Source organism: Chenopodium quinoa, unplaced genomic scaffold (assembly GCF_001683475.1).
Source record: "Chenopodium quinoa cultivar QQ74 unplaced genomic scaffold, ASM168347v1, whole genome shotgun sequence".
Taxonomy (NCBI): Eukaryota; Viridiplantae; Streptophyta; class Magnoliopsida; order Caryophyllales; family Amaranthaceae; genus Chenopodium; species Chenopodium quinoa.
Window position 1 is genome coordinate 3,780,614 of NW_018742974.1, and position 12,109 is coordinate 3,792,722.

At 35.2% G+C, this 12,109-nt stretch overlaps 1 long non-coding RNA gene across 1 annotated transcript; it reads left to right on the plus strand.

The window, feature by feature from the left end:
* The first annotated feature begins 5,575 nt into the window (after positions 1-5,575).
* On the plus strand, positions 5,576-8,429 carry LOC110729264. The gene is made up of 3 exons (XR_002512872.1): positions 5,576-7,800; positions 7,915-8,238; positions 8,335-8,429. It is a non-coding gene; the product is annotated as an uncharacterized LOC110729264 (long non-coding RNA).
* Positions 8,430-12,109: the final 3,680 nt, after the last annotated feature.

The following is a 12,109-nucleotide window of genomic DNA, read 5'->3' on the forward strand; positions in this document are numbered from 1 at the left end:
CTTCATCATTTTCCCGAGGTAGAAATGGATCTTTCTCTACTTCAAGTAATCTTACAACCATAGGTCTGCTCAATGGATGTGTTGTATCCATAGAAAATCTTTTCAGAACCTTTTCTATCTATGTTGATTGATGCATAAGGATTCCATTCTCTAGGTGCTCTATTTGTAACCCTAAGAAAAAATTTATCTTCCCAAGATCTTTCATTTCAAACTCTTTCTTTAAATAATTGACAGTCACCGAAATCTCTTTAGGAGTTCCAATGATATTCAAATCATCAACATACATCGCAATTACAACAAATCCTGATCCAAATTTCTTTATAAAAATACATGGGTGTAGACACCCATTTGTGTCTCCCCAAAACCAAACCCAGTGATGAATACCTTTCGCGTTGAATCATAATCGAATGAAGTGAAAGTGTGAAAAGTCTAGTGTTGCGGTTTGTTTTTATCAAAAATCTTTATTTTTGTTTTCGAAAAGCTACTCTATTTTATGAAAATAGACATTTTAGTTTGGTCCATGACAAGGATCCAATAATGGTGTAATGGGATAGGGCTCGAAAAGAACTTTCCAACAATCGCAGTAAGTGATTGACCTGACGACGATCGTCTCACTTAGCTTAAGCACCTAAGCATTGGCTCATTACAAACACCAACGCATCGGTTAAAAAGCAAGCACTTATACGAAAATTTTTCCAAGATTAGATTTTCATCCCCAACTGACAATATTTCTAAATGTGGATTGTCGCGCATCTTCTTCAAAGACAATTTTTCCAAGATTGGATTGTCATTTCTAGCAAAGTTTCCAAACGTGGATTGTCATACTCCTTCTCTGTTTGGAAAATTTTTCCAAGTTCAGATTGTCATACATTCATCGATTCATTGTCAAGTTTTTCGAGATTGGATTGTCATACACCCAGTTCCCTATGTCAAAATTTCCCAAAGGATTGTCGTAGGTCTCTACTCATCGTGAATTTCGGCAAAGGTTCCTCAAACGCGGATTGTCAATTGTGGCAATATTTTCCTACAAGGATTGTCGCATAGCATTGGCAAATTTCCAAGGTGGATTGCTTTCAAGAGTTATATTTCAAGATGTGGATTGTCGATCGTATCCAAGTTCTTATGACAAATTGTTACGAAGCATTGGCAACTTTTCCAAAATTGATTTTGGAAAATTTTCAGAGATACGGATTGTCGCTTCATCGTGGAAACATTTCCAAGGATGGATTGTTACGAAACATTGACAACTTTCCCTAAATCGGATTGTCATACATCATACAAAAGTTGTTGTTAATTGTTCCTACAGAAAAGAGGATTGTCATCACCCAAAGCATCGGCAGCAAAGTTCAAGCGAGCTTTAAGGATCGACAGGCATAGATCTTCGGTAATTTTCTTCGGAATATTATCGCAACAACTGAGGATGGCTTCAGGAGAAGTAATCTTCGATCATATTCCCTGGCTTGCAGAAGATGGTCAACAGGCGGTAGAAGGTTGCTTAAGGCGAAGCAATATTTGATAGTATTCTCTGGCTTGCAGAAGACTATCACAACGGAAATTCGAGGCAGTAACAGGCGTAGCAGTCTTCAGGCGGTACCCACTAGCTTGAGGAAGATCGTCAAAAAAAGGAAAATCTCTTTGTTTAGAGATGCGTGAACATATCAAAAAGCTCTTTTGTTCAGAGAAGAGTGAACATCAAAATAGCAAGACGGCATTCCCTAGCTTGTGGAAGGTTGACGCATCAGTAAATAGAAAAATCGGTTACCTCCAGAGATGTGTGCTCGACGGTGCAAGATACGCGTTTCTTAACTCTTTTATCTGATTAACTAACGCTGCAGTTATCGGCGTTACAATATTGATTTATGATCGCAGAACTTTCTGAATCATTCTCCGTCCCTATCGATACTTTGACTTTTGTTTTCGAAACATAAGTTTCTCCAAACTTAGTCAAAGTGGGGGCTTTTGTAGACACCCATTTGTGTCTCCCCAAAAAAAAACCTAGTGATGAATATTTTTTGCGTTGAATCATAATCGAATGAAGTGAAAGTGTGAAAAGTCTAATGTTGCGATTAGTTTTTATCAAAAATCTTTCTTTCTGTTTTTGAAAACGCTCTATTTAATGAAAATATCCAGTATAGTTTAGTTTGGTCCATGACAAGGGTCCAATAATGGTGTAATTTGATAGGGATCGAAAAGAGCTTTCCAACGACATATTATAAGCCCAATTCCGATGAATTATGAGGAAGTTATGGCCAAAATACTAAATTGGGCCCGGTTTGGTTCTTACATACGGCCCAATGATCTACAGGAGGGCCTATTATTAATTTTCATTCCTAAAGCTATTAGGAGTGATTATAGTCTTTTAGAATACTCTAGAAGTTTCTCTTAAATCCTAAAGGAGTTAGGGTTGATAATTATGTTTCAAAGAGTTTGAAATTGAATAAAACTTTCCTTTTAAATCCTAATTCTATTCGAATTTAAAGATGTTAAAAGACAGTCATATATTATTTTTGTGCCTCATAATCTATATCCAAATCTTATATGGTTGGATAGATCTTGAAATTATCTTTCCAATGATATATTATAATATTAATTTTGAGCTATGACGAAAAAGATATGAATGGAATACGAAAACATATCCAAAACTGACACCCTTCACTATTTTGGCCATATCTTTTTATCTACAAAATATTTTAATTGTATTACAATTGAGTTGGAAATTAGACTTCAAGATCTTTCCATCGACTTCTAGATCAAAAGATATGATTAAAAACAAAATCCGTAAAAACTGTTTTGCACCGCCTAGCGACGATTTCGTCGCCTGATGACGAGCTCTGTCGTTGGCAACAAAGGGTAGTTTTATTCCTTTTCAAACTCTAATTTGTTTCTATCGATTCTGGACTATTTTCTTATAAATAGGGACCCTAGGCCTCCGTTTTCAATAACCAGAATTCTCTAATTTTCTCTTTCTCTAAGCTAAAGCTTATTCTCTCTCTCCCTCTTTCTAGCCTAGCCCTTTTACAAACACAATTCCTCATACATTAGCACTAGACACGCTTAGCCAAGTTCGAAGTTGCCTTCGCCCAAGACGTGAAAGGTTTGATATTTTTGAGGTTTGGTCCCAAATCCCTATTTCAATTATTTGATTTAATATTTTCCTTGAAGTTACAAACGTGTGTATTTTGTAATTAGAAAGAGGTACGAGGCATCCAAGTAAGTAATTTAATTTTCTAATTATTCTTTTGATATAGAAATCATGCATAGATTGTTATTTTGATTCCTAGTATCATGTTAGGATGTTTTATTGCTTCCTAGCATCATGTTTAGGGTAATAATTAAGTTTCTTATATCAATTATGATTTTTATGATGCTTCCTATTTTCTTTCCTTATAGCATGTTAGTATCATGTTAGGGTTAAAGCTTTGATCTTTATTGTTTAGTGACATTCTAGGGTTTGTTATTAATCTTTTTAGTATCATGCCTAGGATCTTGGTATTATTATGCTTTAACATGATTATTTTAATTATGATTGTTATAATTGTTATTTTAATTATGATTATTATGATTATTATTATTATGATTATTATGTTGCTTGATATTATTTTTGTTATTGCTTGATCACGTCTTTTATGCATGTTTAAAGGAAATTTGTACTTGTAATCACGCATAATAAGATAATTAATAATCTTGTTTAGGATAATATGATTATAATTCAAGTGATCACCAATAATATATTTGTTTGTGCATTAATATTCAACCAACATAGATTAAACAGGTTTAGGGTAAACCTATTGATTGTATGTTAGTCAGAAAGCGCACATGAATACGAGTAGAATAAAGTAGAGGCCTATTTTATAGGGTGAGTTCTTTCTCTTTTAGATTGGATTCGTACCCTCATCCTCGAACACCGGTCATGGTTCCAGACCTATTGGAGTTGACGATCTCATGGATCGTTAAGAGGTGTAACCTTCACCTTGTGAACGGTTTACAAGTTCATAAAACTTGTTGGCGACTCTTTTGCTCTAGCTTCCTTCCCTTTGGACGCCACCGTACTTTCACAACAAAAAATCGCGTTTATACCGACTGAATTACCGACCAAATATATAATTAGTTGGTAATAGTAAAATTTACCGACCGAATTAATATTAGTCGTTAATTACCGACTGAATATATTTCGGCCGGTAATTACCGACTGATATCAAATATTACCGACTGAATTTCGGTAAGTAAAATAGTCATTTCAAAATAAATTTATACCAACCGATTTCCCGACCAAATGCGGCCAGTAAAAAAATTTAATGAAAAGGGTTTGCTAACTGATTCATCCATTTGCTCGACCAATCTTTGAAAAAAAAGAGGGTGAGAAAGGTTGCTTGCGGCAGAGGAGAACAACCCACGCATCCAACCTTTAAGGGCCATCACCGGAGCCTCGCCGGAGCCACGCCGGAGCTGCTTTGAACCGGGTAAGCTCTCTCTCTCCCCAATTCTTTTCACATTGCTATATTTCACTTGTTTCACATATTTTTCTAACTTAAATTACTTGATGTTTTTGAAGAGGAACTCCACCACCACCTCCACCACCGTCGGAGTACACCACCGCCACCATCTACATTCCTACCACCAACAATCTACAAGGTTTTTTGTTCCTCCATTTTTATTTAATTTTCCCCAAATTTTCAAAACCCTAACCCTAGATTTATTGAAATTGAATTGGGAAAAACTTGATAAAGTAACTTGAGGGGTTTTTTTTTGTAGATATATTGAAGATTTTGATGATTGAAGGAACATTTTGAATTTAATTTGGGGTATGTTTAATAATTTTAATTGTATACTTTTTTTGTTAGTTTATACATGTCCAAGTATATTTTCACTTATGTCTATAAGTTTAAAGTTTATAGATTGTTGATTTTGGTCTATTAGTGTATTAAGTTAGTTGAAAATATGAATTATTTCTAGCTTGATAAGACGTTTTTTTTTTTTTTTTTTTATCATTTGTAGATTTCATATGGTTGTAAAATGATGTTATTTTACATTAGATTTTGGTTTTCACTATTAGATGGTTGTTGCTAAAGTATGTTGATATGTTATATGTTTTATTTTAAGTTATATGATAGAAATATTGTAAAATAATATTGTTAGTAAACATCTTGTTTTGTATTTTTTATTTATTTGTTGTCTTATGCTCCGTAAATGATGTAAGTTCACATTCTTTTGTTGTTTCAAGTCTTAAATATATTTCTCTAAGTACATTTATCATGTTTTGAGTGTTGATTGAAATATTTCATTTAAAATATATGTAGTAGGAATGTTAGATCTAATTTAGGCCTTTGTTTCTCAATTCCATTAGACATTTTGATGTTCTTTCAAGTGTTACAAACTTACAATTACCTATGCAATCTACTGGATGTTATACTCCATATATTATGCCCATTTTTGTAAGTTTATGATTTCATGCTATTCAAATCACGTGAATTGGTAAATTTTTAGGTGTATGTAGATGTATTACAATGTTGTATAACTTCTTCCTTTTTCATTGTTATTATTAATGCATTTGTGATGTGACATGTTTAGAAGTTCTTACAATGAAACGAAGAGAACGAGGCTGGATGTATGATAGGCTTGATGTACATACTCTGAAGTCCGATCTCTTAAAAGGAGTTGAAGAATTTGTTAAGTTTTGTAAACTCCATCCTGAGAATAAAAACCCTAGAGAGATTAGATTTCCTTGTCCTCAGTGCAAGCATAAATGTCTCCTAGATGAGGACATAGTGAGAGTACATATATATAAGAAGGGGTTTGTTCCTAATTATTACAATTGGTTGTATCATGGTGAAAGAATTCATGGTGCTAGTTGATCTGCTTCAAATCCTTATCAGGAGATGGTTATTGATGCGTTTGGGAGTAACCAAGATGACTTTGGTGAAGAAGAGGCAAATAACATCCTAGAAGAACCAAATGCAAGGGCAAAGCAGTTTTTTGATCTTCTTGAATCCGCTGAACAACCATTGTGTGATGGTAGCAAAATGTCAGTGTTGGAGTTGGCTTCTAGAATTATTGCATTGAAATGTGAATACAATTTGGCACATAGATGTATTGATGGTTTCACTTCTTTGCAGAATGAAGTTGTGCCCGACAACAACAACATACGTTCTACCTTCTATGACACGAAAAAGGTTGTTAAGGGATTGGAACTTCCTCATCACAAGGTCCATGCATGTCCTAAGGGTTGCATGCTTTTTTGGAAAGGGGATACTGAATTACAAAGATGTAAAATTTGTGACTTTGAGAGATACAAGAAAACATCTAGGGGCACCTTGGTTCCTTTGAAAGTTCTTACCTATTTCCCGATCACACCAAGGTTGCAAAGACTGTTCTAATCCAAGAATGTTGCGGATGAGATGACTTGGCATGTAGAGAACCCCCGAATTCAGAACACAATGGCTCATCCTAGTGATAGTGAAGCGTGGAAGCACTTTGATAGAACTTTTCCTGATTTTGCCTCTGAGCCCCATAATGTTCGGTTGGGTTTGTGCACCGACGATTTTGCACCGCATGGTAATTTTGGTGGGCATTACTCTTGTTGGCCTGTCATTCTTACACCTTACAATTTGCCTCCTTCCATGTGCATGAAAAAACCATTCATGTTTCTTTCATTGCTTATTCCGGGCCCGAAAAATCCAAAAGGAAACTTGGATGTGTATATGCAACCTCTAATTGAAGAGCTTAAGCAGTTGTGGGAAACTGGTGCCACGACTTACGACATCTCAAGGAGACAAAACTTTAACCTTCGAGCTGCAATCTTGTGGACCATTAGTGACTTTCCAGCTTATGGAATGCTTTCAGGATGGACTACAGCCGGGAAAAAAAGCATGTCCTTACTGTATGGATAAAAGCAAAGCCTTTGGGTTAAACATGGAGGTAAAGTTTCGTGGTTTTATTGTCATCGTCAATTTCTCGATTTGAATCACCCTTACAGAAGAAATAGAACCGCATTTTGTAAGAACAGAGTTGAAAAGAACTCACCACCACACATAATGTCCGAAGATGAGTTGTGGCACATGGTGAAGTACTTGCCAAAAGCCAAATATGGACCCGAAGCACTTAAACGGTTGAAGAAGGCAAAAAAAGGGTGGTTCAAACAAACTTCTTTTTGGGAATTGACGTATTGGAAGCATTTGTTGATTAGGTACAACTTAGATGTTATGAACATTAACAAGAACTTCTTTGATAAATTGATTCATACAATGATGGATGTGAAGAAGCATACCTCAGACACGACAACTTCAAGAAAAGATTTGGCAGAATATTGCAAGCGGCCCCAACTAGAATTAGTTGAAGATGAAAGGGGAAAGATAGCATGCCGAAAGCACCATTCACACTTGATAAAGCTCATAAAAAGGTATTATGTGAGTGGGTCCAAAATTTGAGGTTTTCAGATGGCTATGCTTCTGACTTGACAAGATGTGTTGCCTTACAATCATGTAAGTTGCATGGCATGAAAAGCCATGACTTTCATGTCTTCATGGAACGATTACTACCGGTTTCTTTGAAGGAATTTCTTCCTGATCAAGTTTGGAAAGCAATTACCGAGATCAGTTAGTTCTTTCGAGATTTGTGTTCTTCTACAATTACTTTGAGTGACATGGAACGTTTGGAGAGTAACATTGCTGAGATTCTTTGCAAGTTATAGAAGATTTTTCCTCCATCCTTTTTCATTTCCATGGAACACTTACCTGTTCACTTACCATATGAGGCACGATTGTGTGGCCCAGTTCATTATCGGTGGATGTATCCATTTGAGAGGTAATAACTTTGAAGAACTCTTTCACTCACACGATTCCTTTTGTTTAGCTACCGTTACTTTCATACATTTTATTAAGTTTAAAACCCTTAAAAAAAATCATACCATTACTTCAGGTTCCTTAACCACTTGAAACGCATGGTTGGAAATAAGGCTCGTGTTGAAGGTTCTATATGCAATGCTTAATTATGTGAGGAGATTACGAATTTTTGTTCTAAATACTTTCAACTTGAGATTGACACAAAATCAAGAGACTTGGGAAGGAATGTAACCACAGGATCTGACCTTGAAATGCATGATGATCATGTCTCAGAAATGTTTAGGGTAGATTGCGGTCGTGTGCCTAATGATGGTCGTCGTCGATTTTTAGATGATGCCGAGTACGACTGAGCCCATCTTTATGTTTTAGCAAATAGTGGCATTATAGGCGAATATGAAAGGTAAAGTCCAACTGCTTGCCCTTTAAGCTTGTACAAGGCTTATCTTTGAGTGTAATAAACGATATTTCTTACATTGGTTGTTTTTAATTTTAATAGGCAATTTGAGGAACATGTTGTTCATACACGACCAAGCATAAAACCCGAGGAAGTTTGGGGAAAGTGTGAGCATGAGTTTCCTAAGTGGTTTAAGTCAGAAGTAAGTGTTATGATACATTATTTTGCACTTGTACTCTTCAGTATTTTGTGTCATTATCTAATGTATTTTTCATACATTTAACTTAGGTTTTGAGATAAAAAAACATCTAATGATGTTATTCGTGCTTTGGCGATGGGTCCATTCAAACAAGTTCGATGTTGGAGTCAACTTTTTGTTAATGGATATAATTTCCAAACTTATGACTATGGAAAAAACAAGTCCACTTTGAATTATGGAGTTTGTGTTTCTAGCCAAGATGAAGTTGACTACTTTGGTCTTTTGGATGATGTGATTGAAGTTGTTTACATCGGCAATGCCGTGTATAGGACTTTGTTGTTCAAATTCAAGTGGATGGACTCAGTCAATGGAATGAATGTTCATGAACAATACAAGCTTGTTGAGATTAACCATATAAAGAGATATCCAAAGTATGATCCTTTTGTATTGTCATACCAATCAACTCAAGTGTATTTTGCACCTTATCCCATCTTAAAGAGGGATCGCATTCAATAATGGGCTGTGTTTAAGACAAAGGCAAGGTCAACAAGCTGCAATTGAGGAGGCATCAGCTTTATTAGCACCAGATGACATACCAGAATATATTGGTGGTGATGAGCACGATATTGATGAAGTTGATGTTGAGGAGTATATGTCAGATGATGTTGAAGAAGATGAAATTAGTGATGAGGATGAATCAACAGAGGACTCAAGTGACAGTTTTGATGAAGAGGTAGAAAGTGATGACGAGGAGGATGATGATTATTTTGCATTTTATTGATTGTTGTTTCTTTGTCTTTTTTTATTATTTTTTTTCTAATTAGTATGAATGTGTGTTAGGCCTTATTGTTAAGGTGTATATGTGACTTTAACGCATTACTACAAACACTAGCTTTATCTTGCATGTACACATTCTCGTTTGAAGTTCACAATATACTTTGTTGGACATAGTTTATGGATGCTTGACAAGTTTGTTGTGATGTTCTTTTTTCATGACCTTTGAACAGGAAATTATGTGGAAAAAATTCAAGGCAAAAGTTTCTAACACAGGTGGTAGTATCAGTAGCGGAGGAGTAGGTGGTAGTAGCAAGAGTGGGGCTGGTGGCGGCCGAGGAGTAGGTGGTAGTAGTAGTAGTGGGGCTAGTGGAGCCGAGGAGTAGGTGGTAGTAGAAATAGTGGGGCTGGTGGCGGCCGAGGAGTAGGTGGTAGTAGCAATAGCGGGGCTAGTGGCGGCCGTGGAGCAGGTGGTAGTAGCCATAGTGGGGCTGGTGGCGGCCGTGGAGTAGGTGGTTGTAGCAATAGTGGGGCTAGTGGCGGCCGAGGAGCAAGTGGTGCTGGTGGTTGCGGCTCCCAGCAAGCAATGGAAATAACACAACCTTCAACTGAAGAGGAGATAAATGATGGCGGTGAACAAAACACGGATCAAGAGATGACTGATATGGAGGCAACTCCCGATGGTCATATAGTGTTGGAGCCTGGTGGTTTTTGGTATGTATCATATCTATTTGTATATTTCAGTATAAAATGTTGTATCTTGTCACACTAACTTGTTTAATTTTTATTCCCATATTTTAGGTTTGATCATAACAATGTAAGTCGGGCTATCACGGACATATTTCAAGGGTACTTACGTAAACCATATCGAAATTACAGTCAGGTCGATGATGACACAAGACAACATTGGTTCACCTTGTTTCATTTTAGCTGCAATTTGTTTAGTAGGTGGATATAAATTAAAAGGATCTAAATGAAGTTTTTAACTGATTTGTAATTTGTTTTTGCAGCAACAATTTGTTTAGAGGCCCGAGTTAGATCATGAGGTTAGGAAGGAGTACCACGTCAAAGCAGCTAAGCGCTTGAGGGAGTTATTTTACTATGTAACTCAAAAGTGCAATGGAAAGAAACCAAAATGGCTAGCTGATGATATCAATTAAGCTTGGATGAAAACCCTTGAAGATCCAACTTTTGTAGCCAAATCTGAACAAGCTAAAAAGAACAAGAAAGGTGGTTCCCTGTCTAATCCAATTGAACCGTCTCACCTTAGAACTTGCTTTGTTTTTGTTATTTAAATTCTTAGGCAGTTATAAATACATATATTTGACATGATTCAAGCCTTTATAAATTCATTAGAAAGATCATGTAGAAAATGAGAAAGCTTCTTCCCATTATGCCCGAATTTGCTTGATTTTGGTTCTACAAGACCTTAAAACTTTAGAACTTGCTGTTTTTTTGTGATTTCTATGCTTATGAAGTTATAAATACATATATTTGACATGATTCAAGCCTTTATAAGTTATTTAGAAAGATCATGTAGAAAATGAAAAAGCTTATTCCCATTATGCCCAAATTTGCTTGATTTTGGTTTTACAAGACCTTAAAAACTTAGAATTTGCTTTTGTTTTTGTATTTGTGATTTCTATTTTTATTCAGTTATAAATACATATATTTTACATGATTCAAGCCTTTATAAGTTCGTTAGAAAGATCATGTAGAAAATGGGAAAGCTTCTTCCCATTTTGCAAGAATTTTGGTTGATTTGGTTCTACAAGACCTTAAAACCTTAGAATTTTCTTTGTTTTTGTGATTTCTATGCTTAGGAAGTTATAAATACATATATTTGACATTATTCAAGCCTTTATAAGTTCATACGAAAGTTCATGTAGAAAATGGGAAAGCTTCTTCCCATTATTCCCGAATTTGCTTGATTTTAGTTCTACAAGACCTTAAAACCTTAGAACTTGCTTTGTTTTTGTGATTTCTATGCTTAGTCAGTTATAAATACATATATTTGTCATGATTCAACTTTTATAAGTTCATTAAAAGAGCATGTAGAAAATGGGAACGCTTCTTACTATTTTGCCCGAATTCGCTTGATTTTGGTTCTATAAGACCTTAAAACCTTATAAGTTGCTTTGTTTTTGTGATTTCTATGCTTTGGAAGTTATAAATACATATATTTGACATGATTCAACCCTTTATAAGTTCATTATAAAGAGCATGTAGAAAATGGGAACGCTTCTTACTATTTTGCCCGAATTTGCTTGATTTTGGTTCTATAAGACCTTAAAACCTTATAAGTTGCTTTGTTTTTTGTGATTTCTATGCTTAGGAAGTTATAAATACATATATTTGACATGATTCAAGCCTTTATAAGTTCATTGGAAAGATCATGTAGAAAATGGGAAAGCTTCTTCCCTTTATGCCAAAATTTGCTTGATTTTGGTTCTACAAGACCTTAAAACCTTAGAACTTGCTTTGTTTTTGTGATTTCTAAGCTTAATAAGTTATAAATACATATATTTGACATGTTTCAAGCCTTTATAAGTTAATTATAAAGAGCATGTAGAAAATGGGAATACTTCTTACTATTTTGCCCGAATTTGCTTGATTTTGGCTCTACAAGACCTTAAATTATTAGAACTTGCTTTGTTTTTGTGATTTCTATGCTTAGGAAGTTATAAATACATATATTTGACATGATTCAAGCCTTTATAAGTTCATTAGAAAGATCATTTAGAAGATGGGAAAGCTTCTTCCCATTATGCCCGAATTTGCTTGATTTTGGTTCTACAATACCTTAAAACCTTAGAACTTGCTTTTGTTTTTGTGATATCTATGCTTAGGAAGTTATAAATACATATATTTGACATGATTCAACCTTTATAAGTTCATTAGAAA